Consider the following 16452-nt stretch of genomic DNA (forward strand, 5'->3'; position numbering starts at 1 on the left):
TTACACCCATTGTATGCGAACGTTAGAATCTATCACACCCGATCATCACGTGGTGCTTCGAAACAACGAACTTTCGCAACGGTGCACAGTTAGGGGGAACACTTTCTTCAAATTTTAATGAGGGATCATCTTATTTATGCTATCGTCGTTCTAAGCAAATAAGATGTAAACATGACAAACATCACATGCAAATCATAAAGTGACATGATATGGCCAATATCATCTTGCGCCTTTGATCTCCATCTTTGAGGCGCAGCATGATCACCTTCGTCACCGGCATGACACCATGATCTCCATCATCGTGTCTTCATGAAGTTGTATCGCCAACTATTACTTCTACTACTATGGCTAATGGTTAGCAATAAAGTAAAGTAATTACATGGCGTTTTCATTGACACGCAGGTCATACAATAAATTAAGACAACTCCTATGGCTCCTGCCGGTTGTCATACTCATCGACATGCAAGTCGTGATTCCTATTACAAGAACATGATCAATCTCATACATCACATATATCATTCATCACATCCTTTTGGCCATATCACATCACATAGCATACCCTGCAAAAACAAGTTAGATGTCCTCTAATTGTTGTTGCATGTTTTACGTGGCTGCTATGGGTTTCTAGCAAGAACGTTTCTTACCTACGCAAAAGCCACAACGGTGATATGCCAATTGCTATTTACCCTTCATAAGGACCCTTTTCATCGAATCCGATCCGATAAAGTGGGAGAGACAGACACCCGCTAGCCACCTTATGCAACAAGTGCATGTTAGTCGGTGGAACCTGTCTCGCATAAGCGTACGTGTAAGGTCGGTCCGGGCCGCTTCATCCCACAATGCCGCTGAACCAAGATAGGACTAGTAACGGTAAGCAAACTGAACAAACCAACGCCCACAACTACTTGTGTTCTACTCGTGCATAGAATCTACGCATAGACCTAGCTCATGATGCCAATGTTGGGGAACATAGTAATAATTCAAAATTTTCCTACGTATCACCAAGATCCATCTAGGAGATTCCAGCGACAAGAGAGAGAGAGGAAGTGCATCTTCATACCTTTGAAGATCGCTAAGCGGAAGCGTTACAAGAACGCGGATGATGGAGTTGTACTCGCGGCGATTCAAATCACGGAAGATCCGATCTAGCGCCAAATGGACAGCGCCTCCGCGTTCAACAGACGTACAGCCCGGGGACGTCTCCTCCTTCTTGATCCAGCAAGGGGAGAGGAGAAGTTGAGGGAGAGCTCTGGCAGCACGACGACGTGGTGGTGGAGCTTGTGGTATTTCTGCAGGGCTTCGCCAAGCTCTACGGAGGAGGAGGAGGTGTTGGGGAGGGAGGGGTTGCGCCAAGGAAGGGGTGCGGCTGCCCTCTCTCTCCCTCACTATATATAGGGGGAAGGGGGAGGTGGAGGTGCCCTAGGGTTTCCCTAGGGGAGGGGTGGCGGCCACAGGGGAAACCCTAGATGGGTTAGGGCGCCCCCACCCCTAGGAAACTTGCCCCCCAAGCCGGGAGGGGCTACTGCCCTAGGGGAGGCGCCCCCATCTCTCCAGGTTATGTGAGATGGGTGGGAGGGGCGCACAACCCCTTAGTGGGCTGGTTTGCCCCCTCCCCTTGGCCCATAAGGCCCCCAACGCTTGACGGTGCCTCCGAAACTCCTTTCGGTCACACTGGTCGTCACCCGATACCCCCGGAACAATTCTGGACTCCAATACCCTTCGTCCAATATATCGATCTTCACCTCCGAACCATTCTGGAGTTCCTCGTCACATCCGGGATCTCATCCAGGACTCTGAACAACCTTCGGTAACCACATACTATTTCCCATAACAACTCTAGCGTCACCGAACCTTAAGTGTCTAGACCCTATGGGTTTGGGAACCATGCAGACATGACCGAGATACCTCTCTGGTTAATAACCAATAGCGGGATCTGGATACCCATATTGGCTCCCACATGTTCCATGATGATCTCATCGGATGAACCACAATGTCGGGGATTCAATCAATCCCGTATACAATTCCCTTTGTCCATCGGTATGTTACTTGCCCAAGATTCGATCGTCGGTATCCCTATACCTTGTTCAATCTCGTTACCGGCAAGTCTCTTTACTCGTTCCATAATGCATGATCCCATGGCTAACCCATTAGTCACATTGAGCTCATTATGATGATGCATTACTGAGTGGGCCCAGAGATACCTCTCCGTCATACGGAGTGACAAATCCTAGTCTCGATTCGTGCCAACCCAACAGACACTTTTGGAGATACCTGTAGTGCACCTTTATAGCCACCCAGTTATGTTGTGACGTTTGATACACCCAAAGCATTCCTATGGTATCCAGGAGTTGCACAATCTCATGGTCTAAGGAAATGATACTTGACATTAGAAAAGCTCTAGCAAACGAACTACGCGATCTTGTGCTATGCTTAGGATTGGGTCTTGTCCATCACATCATTCTCCTAATGATGTGATCCCGTTATCAATGACATCCAATGTCCATGGTCAGGAAACCATAACCATCTATTGATCAACGAGCACTACAAAAAAATACACTTCCGTGATGATACGTGTTTGTCACAGTAGGTCACGTTTTTTGTCATGCATGTACATCCATGACAAATTTATGACAGAATCAAGATAGTCATACCCGTGCTGTCGTAGAAGTGTTCCATGACATTACCAAAATTATCATCACGGAAGTGTCCACTTCCATGACGATAAATCGCGCGTCACAGAAGTGCTTTCATCAAGGGTGACCGACACGTGGCATCCACCGTAACGGAACGCCGTTAAGCTATCGGGTCGGGTTTTGGATCCGATAACCTGTTAACAGCCCCGACCAATGGGAAATTTCCACGTGTAAAATTCTTATTAGCCGGACGAAACACGTGTCAGCTCGTCAGTGGTTCAGATAGGCGCCTATGATATGTCGACACGTGCCACGGCCCACCATTGGCCCATTTAGCTTACAAAGCCGCCCCGTTTGACTTGGTCAAAAGTTAACAGGCTGGCCCATGAAAAGCCTGTTAACGGTCTCTTCGCAAATAGCCCATTTTACGGCCCGTTAACTCACGACCCGTTAGGCCCTAAAGGAAATCGGCCCAACAATGTCATGTGGGCCATCGAATATAACACCAGCCCATTTCACTTTCGGCCCATGTATGGCCCACGACGTCTTTCGGCCCATATGAGGCCTTCGTATCTTTCGGCCCTTTACAGGCCCACGGTGACTCCAACCCATAATGAACAGTAATTTTCTTTATACCCGTTAACAGCCCGTGATTTACATGGGCCGTTTCCAGCCCGTGTTAGCTTTCGGCCTATTGACGGCCCATACGTTCATGGGCTCCTTTTCGGCCCTCGATTACTTCCGGCCCGTTACTGGTCTGTTCCCCTAATGGGCCAAATTCGGCCCATGGCAAGAGTCGGCCCGTTACTGGCCTGTTCCCCTAATGGGCCAAATTTGGCCCATGGCAAGAGTCGGCCCATTACTGTCCTGTTACCCTAATGGGCCAAATTCGACCCATGGCAAGAGTCGGCCCGTTTCTGGCATGTTAACCCGTTGCGTCGTTTCCAGGCCGTCCTATATTCTGGCCCATTAGCGACCCATCATACCTGTGACAGAATTAAGCCTTTGCTGTCCTATGGCCTGTTAACGGTCTGTTACCGTGCTGGGTCGATACCAATTACGCCCGATTACGGCCCATGTAGACCCATTTATCCGATGGACCGAGGCCCACCGATTACAGGCCCATTTATCGATGGCCCGTAGGAGACCCATGGATCCTACGGCCCATATATGGCCCATGGTAGTTGCGGCCACTAGCAAACCAGAGAAAAAGAAGAGTAGGAAATAAATAAGGCCGAAACTAATGCTAGGCTATTAAGGCGATTGCACAGATTACATCCACTCAGCATCAAAGATCGCCACCAGTGCAAATATAGGGAACACCCTACACTATACAAAAATGGCTTGCTGTTTTCTTCAGCCGGTGGCTGCATGTTAAGAATAAATTTTGCATCGCACCAAAACAAATTACAACTATATAACAAAAGGAAGGTTGGCATAAAACTTAACAGTCTAGCAAATAAATGCACCACCAGAAGTTCAGAAGCTCAGTTCATTTAACCTGACTGTTACATTTTCATGCTATATTGTCCAATGGAGCACCATAACCCTCGCCTTCATTTCCCCTAGGCTCCTGAACAACATAGCAAATGTTTGATAGTCTGGTTTCAAAACCATGCATATCTTGACGACATTGAGCAATGTTTCTCCTTGTTTCACAAGGGTCTCTGTTAGGGAATGGACTTGTGTCTGGAGCGCAGATACAACATTGCTTTGAGCTTGCATATCTTGATCATGAGGCAGTTTGGACGATATTGCCTTACCAACCAACCCAGTATTATGCAGGAACGTGCTTTTGGCACTGTTAGTGGACAGGTACTGACCCACTGCAGCAAGAGCTGACATTGCGGTTATAGTTGCCTCGCCACCTTCAGAAGGTGGCGGTTCCACCATTTTTTCCATAGCTCGCTGAAAAGTTGAGGTTTTACATTAGTAGTACCAGAACAGAAGATATTAAGGAGGTAGCAAAACCAAACAAAATAGCTTTGGTCTATATACAGAACTTATTCTGGTGAACCCATGTAAAATATTAGTTGTATTTTATTGCAAAGTACATAATAAAACCAGGTCTCAAACATATGACCATGTACCATCGCTAATGTATTGTCTATTTCTTCACATTGTATTGAGGGCTAAGGATAAAGAGACGAAGTTTATAATACGGTAAGCATAGTATGACATCATTCATATCACAAAACAACTGAGAACAAACAAACATGCAATTGTAACGTTGTGTGGGCAAGTCCAGCACGGAACTAGATTACGGGTCAAGATCAAAGGAACATCACTCCTCTCTTTTCAACCTTGTAAGGTGCAATGATACGCTAAGACAATTGTGTATAAAATTAAAAAGAGTAATAGACATTGGCTGCAAACCATGCAGTTCAAGGCACAAGTCAGAGTAAGTAGTAGTTAAAAGGCATGAGGATTAAGGACTTACAACAGCGGCTTTGACTGGTGTAGTCATGCCCTTCTTCTTGCTGGTGTGACAGTCCTTGAAGATTTCCACAACATTTGGTTCAGGTACTTTTTGGTCCTTGCGGGCTTTCCTCTGCATTTCGAACAAGTCAATATAGATCTGATAATATGGTACAGCAAAAAGAGTGAAACAACAGCTAATTACAAGAGCCTCGCAGTGTGCAATATAGCTACGAGATCCTGTCGTTTGTTGGAATTTCACTTTCGTACGGTTGGCCTTGTTCTTTGAACAGTTCACTTATAAGAAGATAGATTTGTGTGGCACATGCGTAAATAGGACTTCAACATGTGATCTGATCACATATATATAGTGTACCCGATACTTTGGATCGGACCAGTGTTTAACAAGGCCTCTCCAGTCTTCATCCGATATATTTTCCACTGGAGATGTTTGGGAAAGTTCACTGTTAGCCTTGCCTTCAAAGTGAGTTTTCCTCAAGTTATACCGGTACTGTCGCAGAGCAGACTTGAAAACATGGGTGCAAGCTTGTCTGGTTGCATCATCTTGGCTATCCAACTTGAACCTCATCTGTTGAAAATTATGGGAGTCTCATTATCAGCAACCTAGAGAGTATGGGACAGAGCAAGACGATATTACTAGTTTCCATACATAACCATACTTACAGATAAATGGTCGAGGAATGTGTTGAACTGGGTTTCGTCTTTGTCATTCCTGTACTGAATCCATGTTGGGAGGATACGTACATGACACCTAACGGCAACCGCTGCCTCTGATACTAACTTGGTTGACTCTGTAGCATCACGTGGCCTTTTTAAACCTGCCTCAAAACGGATCTCCATTCTTCCTCCTCTAGATTTAGTTAATCTATCGAGCATTATCCCTGATGTTTGTTTCCTCTTCAGCCTAGGTGCTAGTCCAACAACAAACATAGGAAGTGTTAGTGTACATCAAACTGTGAGACTACATATAAAGAAGCATGCAACTGTAACTTGACTCCAGCAACTACCTTCTTGTTGTTGAAGCTCACAAGGTTCATCTGATATTGCCAACTCGTCTTGTGTCAAGAGTGCTTGGGAAGTAGTGTCAGGTGGCAAGGGAGCTTGGGAACATGCTGCTAGCTCAGTTAACGCACGAGTAAGTCGTGCAACTGGTAGTACTGTGGTAGGTGTTGCAAGAACTAGGGCTGTCTCTGCTTGTTTGGTGGCAGCTATTTGTTTCTATTTGGATTTTTTTGCAACTCGTGTAGCATCGGATGCCGTGTTTGTAGAATTTTCCGCTGGACTTTGACCTTCTATTGCACCATCAGTACCAGTAGAATCTGCAGGATTCATCCGCTTCTCATTCCCTGCCATTATGTGTTTCTTCCTCTTTCTCTATGCCATGTTAAATCAAGCCGGCAAGAAAAACGAATAACAATTTAGTTCTTCAGAACAAATTGATGCGTGATGCAGACAAACTGAACTTTGATGTTAGACAACCACATGATAGGAGGATGTAATATGTATGAAAAACAGGACGAAAGAGATAACCAGAACTATGATGTGTAAACTAAGAAGAAGACATTTCACGAAATTAGAAGCAATGCAATGGAAGGTGGACACCATATGAAAGATGCTACAAATATCGCTCTACCAAGTTATTAGTGTCTCATCATAAATGGCGTTTAAACAAATGTGAAGCAATACAAGAAATAAATCATATGCAAGATGCAAACAACATCACACTACCATGTTAGAGGTCTCTCGTCATTAGTGCCATTGCATATTCACAGCATTGCATATTCACAGCTTATGATGTGTAAACTAAGGAGAAGGCATTTCAACAAATTAGAAGCAATGAAAGCTAGACACCATATGAAAGATGCAACGAATATCACTCTACCAAGTTAAAACTGTCTCGTCATAAGTGTCGTTTCAACAAATTAGTAGTACAAGCTAGAAAAGAATGTGAGATGTAACCTATATCACACTCCGAAGTCAAACGTGTCTTATGATAAGTGATTGTTGCAGGTTACACAATAGTAGTAATTTGATGTAAGAACATGGTGTGATAGACAGATATTGTATGTTCTAGAAACAGGAACACATGTTTATTCAAGTATAATGTGTAAAGTAAGCAGATGGAATTCAACAAAATTAGAAGCAATATAAGCTAGACATCACACATAACATGCAACCACATGTAACAGTGCCAAGTTAGAGGGAGCACCGGTGATGTTGCACTAGGGGAGACGTGCTCATCATAAACACAGCTTTGTTGAGTGTCTATGCATGTGTTGTCTTGGAAATCATCTTGGGGGTGTGGAGGAGTAGAAACTGTAGAGGCCCTCCGTTCGGAAGGAGCACCTTTATCCGCTGCCTTGCTAACTTCCTTCCGCTTTATTGATTTTGAATTGTCAAGTAAAACCGACAAGAAAAAGCAATAAAATTCTCTCTTCAGAACTCATTCATGCATGATACTGACAATCACTACTTTGATGTAAGGCAAACACATGATATCAGGATGGAATATGTACGAAAAACAGGATGGCATGTCATGTTCGCAACTGTTTGTGCAAACTAAGCAGAAACCATTCTAGCAAATAAGAAGCAATGCAAGCTAGACACCACATGAAAGATGCAACCAATATGACTCTGCCAAGTTAAAAGCGTCCCATCATAAATGGAATTTTAACAAATTAGAAGCAGCGCATGCTATAAATCATATGAAAGATGAAACTAATATCGCACTGCGTATACTAAAGGTGTCTCGTCATGTTGATTGATGCGGGATACAAAAAAACAATAGTTTTATGTAAGGACATGCTTAATAGACAGATGTACTATGTACTAAATACAGGAAGGCATGTCACATTAACAGGTATAATGTATAAGCTAAGCAGACTAGCACATGCAGTTTAACCAGATTGGAAGAATTACAATCTAGACATTGATATGTCTCCAACGTATCTATAATTTTTGATTGCTCCATGCTATCTTATCTACTGTTTTGGACTATATTGGGCTTTATTTTCCACTTTTATATTATTTTTGGGACTAACCTATTAACCGGAGGCCCAGCCCAGAATTGCTGTTTTTTGCCTATTTCAGTGTTTCGGAGAAACAGAATATCAAACGGAGTCCAAACGGAATGAAACCTTCGGGAACGTGATTTTCTCATCAGATAAGATCTAGGAGACTTGGACCTCCGTCAAGAAAGCCACGAGGCAGTCACGAGGGTGGAGGGCGCGCCCCCTACCTCGTGGGCCCCTCGAAGCTCCACCGACATACTCCATCCTCTTATATATACCTACGTACCCCCAAACGATCAGAACAGGAGCCAAAAACCTAATTCCACCACCACAACCTTCTGTACCCACGAGATCCCATCTTGGGGCCTGTTCCGGAGCTCCGCCGAAGGAGGCCATCATCACGGAGGGCTTCTACATCATCATAGCCTCTCCGATGAAGTGTGAGTAGTTTACCTCAGACCTTCGGGTCCATAGTTAGTAGCTAGATGGCTTCTTCTCTCTTTTTGGATCTCAATACAATGTTCTCCCCCTCTCTCGTGGATATCTATTCGATGTAATCTTCTTTTTGCGATGTGTTTGTTGAGAGCGATGAATTGTGGGTTTATGATCAAGTCTATCTATGAATAATATTTGGATCTTCTCTGAATTCTTTTATGTATGATTGGTTATCTTTGCAAGTCTCTTCGAATTATCAGTTTGGTTTGGCCTACTAGATTGGTTTTTCTTGCAATGGGAGAAGTGCTTAGCTTTGGGTTCAATCTTGCGGTGTCCTTTCCCAGTGACAGTAGGGGCAGCAAGGCACGTATAGTATTGTTGCCATCGAGGATAACAAGATGGGTTTTTTTTATCATATTGCATGAAACTATCCCTCTACATCATGTCATCTTGCTTAAGGCGTTACTCTGTTTTTAACTTAATACTCTAGATGCATGCTGGATAGCGGTCGATGAGTGGAGTAATATTAGTAGATGCAGGCAGGAGTCGGTCTACTTGTCTTGGACGTGATGCCTATATACATGATCATACCTAGATATTCTCATAACTATGCTCAATTCTGTCAATTGCTCAACAGTAATTCGTTCACCCACCGTAAAATACTTATGCTCTTGAGAGAAGCCACTAGTGAAACCTATGGCCCCCGGGTCTATTCTCATCATATCAATCTCCATCACTTTATTATTGCTTTGCTTTTTTACTTTGCCTTTGATTTTTACCTTGCATCTTTATACCAAAAATACCAAAAATATTATCTATCATCTCTATCAGATCTCACTCCCGTAAGTGACCGTGAAGGGATTGACAAACCCTAATCGCGTTGGTTGCGTTGAGCTATTTGTTTTGTGTAGGTACGAGGGACTGGCGCGTAGCCTCCTACTAGATTGATACCTTGGTTCTCAATAACTGAGGGAAATACTTATGCTACTTTGCTGCATCATCCTCTCCTCTTCGGGGAAATCCAAAGCAGTGCTCAAGAGGTAGCAAGAAGAATTTCTGGCGCCGTTGCCGGGGAGTCTACGCAAAAGTCAACATACCAAGTACCCATCACAATCCCTATCTCTCGCACTACATTGTTTGCCATTTGCCTCTCGTTTTCCTCTCCCCCACTTCACCCTTGCCGTTTTATTCGCCCTCTCTTTTCCGTTCACCTTCTTCCCGTATGTATCTTTGTTTGTGTTTCCATGTACCTTCTATTTGCTTGCATCTTTGCTTGCTAAAAATCTATTGATATGGATCCACTTAAAGTGTTCTACTTGGATCATCTTTGATCCTTATGCGCTCGTGCTGAAACCCCAACTAGCCTACTTGATGGGAAATCTTTAGATGAGCATGCTCATTTTGTGCATCATCGTTTATCTGAAAAAGGGAGACTCTTATGGTATCATATAAATAGTTTGCTATGCTATGCTTGGAATCTTTGTGAAATGTGTGATTTCACTTGTTGCTCTAAGAACCCTAAAAAACACCTTCCCTACCTATGTGAGTTCAATGATAATGAAATCTTATCTTCTTATGCAAGGGGTGTTTATAGTTACTATGATATCGAACAAATTGAAGAATTTGTCATTTTTAAGGGTGCTCATGAAGTTGCTTCTTTGATTGAAAAGTATGATTTTACTCTCAACAAATCTGAAAATTCCGTCATACTTAAATATTGCAATGAAAACCTTGCTCATAAGGTCTATGTCCAAGAATTTATTGAAAGAATGACCGTTGCTTTGGAAGAAAATAATGATATGCATGAATCTATAGATAATGATGATTCCGATGGTTTGGTTGAAATATCCCTTGATGAACATGATGCTTGCTATTCTTGTGGCCATGATGCCAATATTTATGAAGACGAATTTGCTATAGTTCCTTATGTTAAAAATGAGATCGTTGCTATTGCACCCATGCTTGATAGCTCCCTCAATGAAAAGCATGATTCCAATGATTTTACTATAAGTTCTCTTGATGTTAATTGTGCTAATAATACGCAAAACCCTAAGCTTGGGGATGCTAGTTTTGCTATGTCTACTACTTATTGCAATGATCATGATTGGGGTGATTCTTCTTATGATCTTGAAAATTTATTTAATCCCCATGATGAATATGAGATTGATAATATTGTCTGTAATAATATTGAAAGTGGGTTTTGAAGAGTGTCAACTTTAGATCACATATTTGGAGAATATTCAATCTTATGAAATTTTTGATAAAAGTGGGTTTGGAGAGGTCATGACTTTAGTTAATGTTAATCCCACTATTTTGGAAGAGTGTCAACTTTGCATGCATGTGGATCGTGTTAAGAATATGTTTTGTGATAGCTATATTGTTGAATTTTCTTATGATCCCACATGTAATTATTATGTGAGAGGAAAATATGGTTGTAGAAATTTTCATGTTACCAAATTACCTCTCGTTATGTTGAGATTGCTATTGTTTCTTTCCGCTTCCTTGCATATGCTAGTTTTTGCTTGCATTGATAATTTGTTTTCCTATAAGATGCCTATGCATAGGAAGTATGTTAGACATAGATGTGTTTGTCACGTGTTTTATGATGCTCTCTTTGTGCTTCAATTCTTGTCTTTCATGTGAGCATCGTTAAAATATTATGCCTAGCTAGGGGCGTTAAACGATAGCGCTTGTTGGGAGCCAACCCAATTTTATTTTTAGTTTTTTTTGTTTTTTCTTATGTTTAGGAATAAATAATCCATCTACCTTCTGTTTAGATGTGGTTTTATCTTTTAATTAGTGTTTGTGCCAAGTTAAACCTATAGGAACTTCTTGGATAATAGTTATTTGACCTTGCTGTAATTTCCAGAAACTTTCGGTTCATGAAAACAAATGTTAAAAATTACCAGACGTGATAAAATAGTGATTCCAATTGCTGCTGATAAATAAACAAATTTCCTAGGTCGTCTTATTTTGGCTGATTTTTTGGAGTTCTAGAAGTTTGCGTTACTTACAGATTACTACAGACTGTTCTATTTTTGACATATTCTGTTTTTCGTGTGTTGTTTGCTTATTTTGATGAATCTATGGCTAGTAAAATAGTTTATAATCCATAGAGAAGTTGTAATACAGTAGGTTTAACACCAATATAAATAAAGAATGAGTTCATTACAGTACCTTGAAGTGGTCTTTCGTTTTCTTTCGCTAACGGAGCTCACGAGATTTCTGTTGAGTTTTGTGTTGTGAAGTTTTCAAGTTTTGGGTGAAATCTTTTGATGGATTATGGAACAAGGAGTGGCAAGAGCCTAATCTTGGGTATGCCCATGGCACCCCCAAGATAATCTAAAGACACCAAAAAGTCAAAGCTTGGGGATGCCCCGGAAGGCATCCCCTCTTTCGTCTACTTCCATCGGTAATTTTACTTGGAGCTATATTTTTATTCACCACATGATATGTGTTTTGCTTGGAGTGTCTTGTATTATTTGTATCTTTTTTTGTTAGTGTGCCACAATCATCCTTGATGTACACACCTTTTGAGAGAGCCATACATGAATTGGAATTTGATAGAATACTCTATGTGCTTCACTTATATCTTTTGAGCTTTATAGTTTTGCTCTAGTGCTTCACTTATATCTTTTAGAGCACGGTGGTGGATTTGTTTTAAAGAAACTAGTGATCTCTCATGCTTCACTTAGATTATTTTGAGAGTCTTAAATAGCATGGTAATTTTCTTAATAATAATAATAAACTTGGTATTCAAGATTTGTAAAACTTTCTTTTGAGTGCGTTGGATACTAAGAAAAGTTTGATGCTTGATAATTGTTTTGAGATATAAAGATGGTGATATTAGAGTCATGCTAGTTGAGTAGTTGTGAATTTGAGGAATACTTGTGTTAAAGTTTGTGATTCTCATAGCATGCACGTATGGTGAACTGTTATGTGATGAAGTCGGAGCATGATTTATTTATTGATTGTCTTCCTTATGAGTGGCGGTCGGGGACGAGCGATGGTCTTTTCCTACCAATCTATCCCCCCTAGGAGCATGCGCGTAATACTTTGCTTTGATAACTTCTAGATTTTTGCAATAAGTATATGAGTTCTTTATGACTAATGTTGAGTCCATGGATTATACACACTTTTCACCCTTCCACCATTGCTAGCCTCTCTAATACCGCACACTTTTCACCGGTATCATACACCCACCATATACCTTCCTCAAAACAGCCACCATACCTACCTATCATGGCATTTCCATAGCCATTCCGAGATATATTGCCATGCAACTTTCCACCGTTCCGTTTATTATGACACGCTCCATCATTGTCATATTTCTAGCATGATCATGTAGTTGACATCGTATTTGTGGCAAAGCCACCGTTAATAATTCTTTCATACATGTCACTCTTGATTCATTGCATATCCCGGTACACCACCGGAGGCATTCACATAGAGTCATATTTTGTTCTAAGTTTCGAGTTGTAATTGTTGAGTTGTAAGAAAAATAAAAGTGTGATGATCATCATTTTTAGAGCATTGTCCCAAGTGAGGAAAGGATGGTGGAGACTATGATTCCCCCACAAGTCGGGATGAGACTCCAGATGAAAAATAAAAAGAAAGAAAGAAAAAAAGAGGCCATAAAAAAGGAAGAGAAAAGGCCCAAATAAAAAAAAGAGAGAAAAAGAGAGAAGGGACAATGTTACTATCCTTTTACCACACTTGTGCTTCAAAGTAGCACCATGATCTTCATGATAGAGAGTCTCTCATTTTGTCACTTCCATATACTAGTGGGAATTTTACATTATAGAACTTGGCTTGTATATTCCAATGATGGGCTTCCTCAAAATGCCCTAGGTCTTCGTGAGCAAGCGAGTTGGATGTGAAGGAAATATGCCCTAGAGGAAATAATAAAGTTATTATTTATTTCCTTATAATCATGATAAATGTTTATTATTCATGCTAGAATTGTATTAACCGGAAACATAATACATGTGTGAATACATAGACAAACAAAGTGTCACTAGTATGCCTCTACTTGACTAGCTCATTAATCAAAGATGGTTATGTTTCCTGACCATGAACAATGAGTTGTTATTTGATTAACGAGGTCACATCATTAGTTGGATGATCTGATTGACATGACCCATTCCATTAGCTTAGCACTCGATCGTTTAGTATGTTGCTATTGCTTTCTTCATGACTTATACATGTTCCTATGACTATGAGATTATGCAACTCCCGTTTACCGGAGGAACACTTTGGGTGCTACCAAACGTCACAACGTAACTGGGTGATTATAAAGGAGCATTACAGGTGTCTCCAAAGGTAGATGTTGGGTTGGCGTATTTCGAGATTAGGATTTGTCACTCCGATTGTCGGAGAGGTATCTCTGGGCCCTCTCGGTAATACACATCACATAAGCCTTGCAAGCATTACAACTAATATGTTAGTTGTGAGATGATGTATTACAGAACGAGTAAAGAGACTTGCCGGTAACGAGATTGAACTAGGTATTGGATACCGACGATCGAATCTCGGGCAAGTAACATACCGATGACAAAGGGAACAACGTATGTTGTTATGCAGTCTGACCGATAAAGATCTTCGTAGAATATGTAGGAACCAATATGGGCATCCAGGTCCCTCTATTGGTTATTGACCGGAGACATGTCTCGGTCATGTCTACATTGTTCTCGAACCCGTAGGGTCCGCACGCTTAAGGTTACGATGACAGTTACATTATGAGTTTATGCATTTTGATGTACCAAAGGTTGTTCGGAGTCCCGGATGTGATCACGGACATGACGAGGAGTCTCGAAATGGTCGAGACGTAAAGATTGATATATTGGAAGCCTATGTTTGGACATCGGAAGTGTTCCGGGTGAAATCGGGATTTTACCGGGTTACCGGGAGGTTACCGGAACCCCCCGGGAGCCATATGGGCCTTCATGGGCCTTAGTGGAAAGGAGAAAGGGGCAGCCCAAGGTGGCTGCGCCACTTCCCCCTCCCCTAGTCCTATTAGGACTAGGAGAAGGTGGCCGGCCCCCCTCTCTCTTTCCCCCCCTTGGGAATCCTAGTTGGAATAGGATTGGGGGGGGGGAGTCCTACTCCCGGAAGGAGTAGGACTCCTCCTGCGCCTCTCTCCCTGGCCAGCGCCCCCCTCCCCCCTTGGCTCCTTTATATACTAAGGTAGAGGCACCCTAGAACACACAAGTTGATCCACGTGATCTATTCCTTAGCTGTGTGCGGTGCCCCCTGCCACCATATACCTCGATAATACTGTAGCGGAGTTTAGGCGAAGCCCTGCTGCTGTAGTACATCAAGATCGTCACCACGCCGTCGTGCTGACGGAACTCTTCCCCGACACTTTGCTGGATCGGAGTCCGAGGATCGTCATCGAGCTGAACGTGTGCTCGAATTCGGAGGTGCCGTAGTTTCGGTACTTGATCGGTTGGATCGTGAAGACGTACGACTACTTCCTCTACGTCGTGTCATCGCTTCCGCAGTCGGTCTGTGTTGGGTACGTAGACAACACTCTCCCCCTCATTTCTATGCATCACATGATCTTGCGTGTGCGTAGGAAATTTTTTGAAATTACTACGAAACCCAACAGTGGCATCCGAGCTTAGGTTATTTATGTTGATGTTATATGCACGAGTAGAACACAAGTGAGTTGTGGACGATACAAGTCATACTGCCTACCAGCATGTCATACTTTGGTTCGGCGGTATTGTTGGACGAGACGACCCGGACCAACCTTACGCGTACGCTTACGCGAGACCGGTTCCCTCGACGTGCTTTGCACATAGATGGCTTGCGGGCGACTGTCTCTCCAAGTTTAGTTGAACCGAGTGTGGCTACGCCCGGTCCTTGCGAAGGTTAAAACGGAGTCTATTTGACAAACTATCGTTGTGGTTTTGATGCGTAGGTGAGATTGGTTCTTACTTAAGCCCGTAGCAGCCACGTAAAACTTGCAACAACAAAGTAGAGGACGTCTAACTTGTTTTTGCAGGGCATGTTGTGATGTGATATGGTCAAGACATGATGCTGAATTTTATTGTATGAGATGATCATGTTTTGTAACCGAGTTATCGGCAACTGGCAGGAGCCATATGGTTGTCGCTTTATTGTATGCAATGCAATCGCGATGTAATGCTTTACTTTATTACTAAACGGTAGTGATAGTCATGGAAGCATAAGATTGGCGAGACGACAACGATGCTACGATGGAGATCAAGGTGTCGCGCCGGTGACGATGGTGATCATGACGGTGCTTCGGAGATGGAGATCACAAGCACAAGATGATGATGGCCATATCATATCACTTATATTGATTGCATGTGATGTTTATCTTTTTATGCATCTTATCTTGCTTTGATTGAGGGTAGCATTATAAGATGATCTCTCACTAAATTATCAAGAAGTGTTCTCCCTGAGTATGCACCGTTGCCAAAGTTCGTCGTGCCCAGACACCACGTGATGATCGGGTGTGATAAGCTCTACGTCCATCTACAACGGGTGCAAGCCAGTTTTGCACACGCAGAATACTCAGGTTAAACTTGACGAGCCTAGCATATGCAGATATGGCCTCGGAACACGGAGACCGAAAGGTCGAGCGTGAATCATATAGTAGATATGATCAACATAAACGATGTTCACCATTGAAAACTACTCCATCTCACGTGATGATCGGTCATGGTTTAGTTGATTTGGATCACGTAATCACTTAGAAGATTAGAGGGATGTCTATCTAAGTGGGAGTTCTTAAGTAATATGATTAATTGAACTTAAATTTATCATGAACTTAGTCCCTGATAGTATCTTGCTTGTTTATGTTGATTGTAGATAGATGGCTCGTGCTGTTGTTCCGTTGAATTTTAATGCATTCCTTGAGAAAGCAAAGTTGAAAGATGATGGTAGCAATTACACGGACTGGG

The sequence above is a fragment of the Triticum aestivum genome, chromosome 3A (assembly GCF_018294505.1).
Source record: "Triticum aestivum cultivar Chinese Spring chromosome 3A, IWGSC CS RefSeq v2.1, whole genome shotgun sequence".
Classification (NCBI taxonomy): domain Eukaryota; kingdom Viridiplantae; phylum Streptophyta; class Magnoliopsida; order Poales; family Poaceae; genus Triticum; species Triticum aestivum.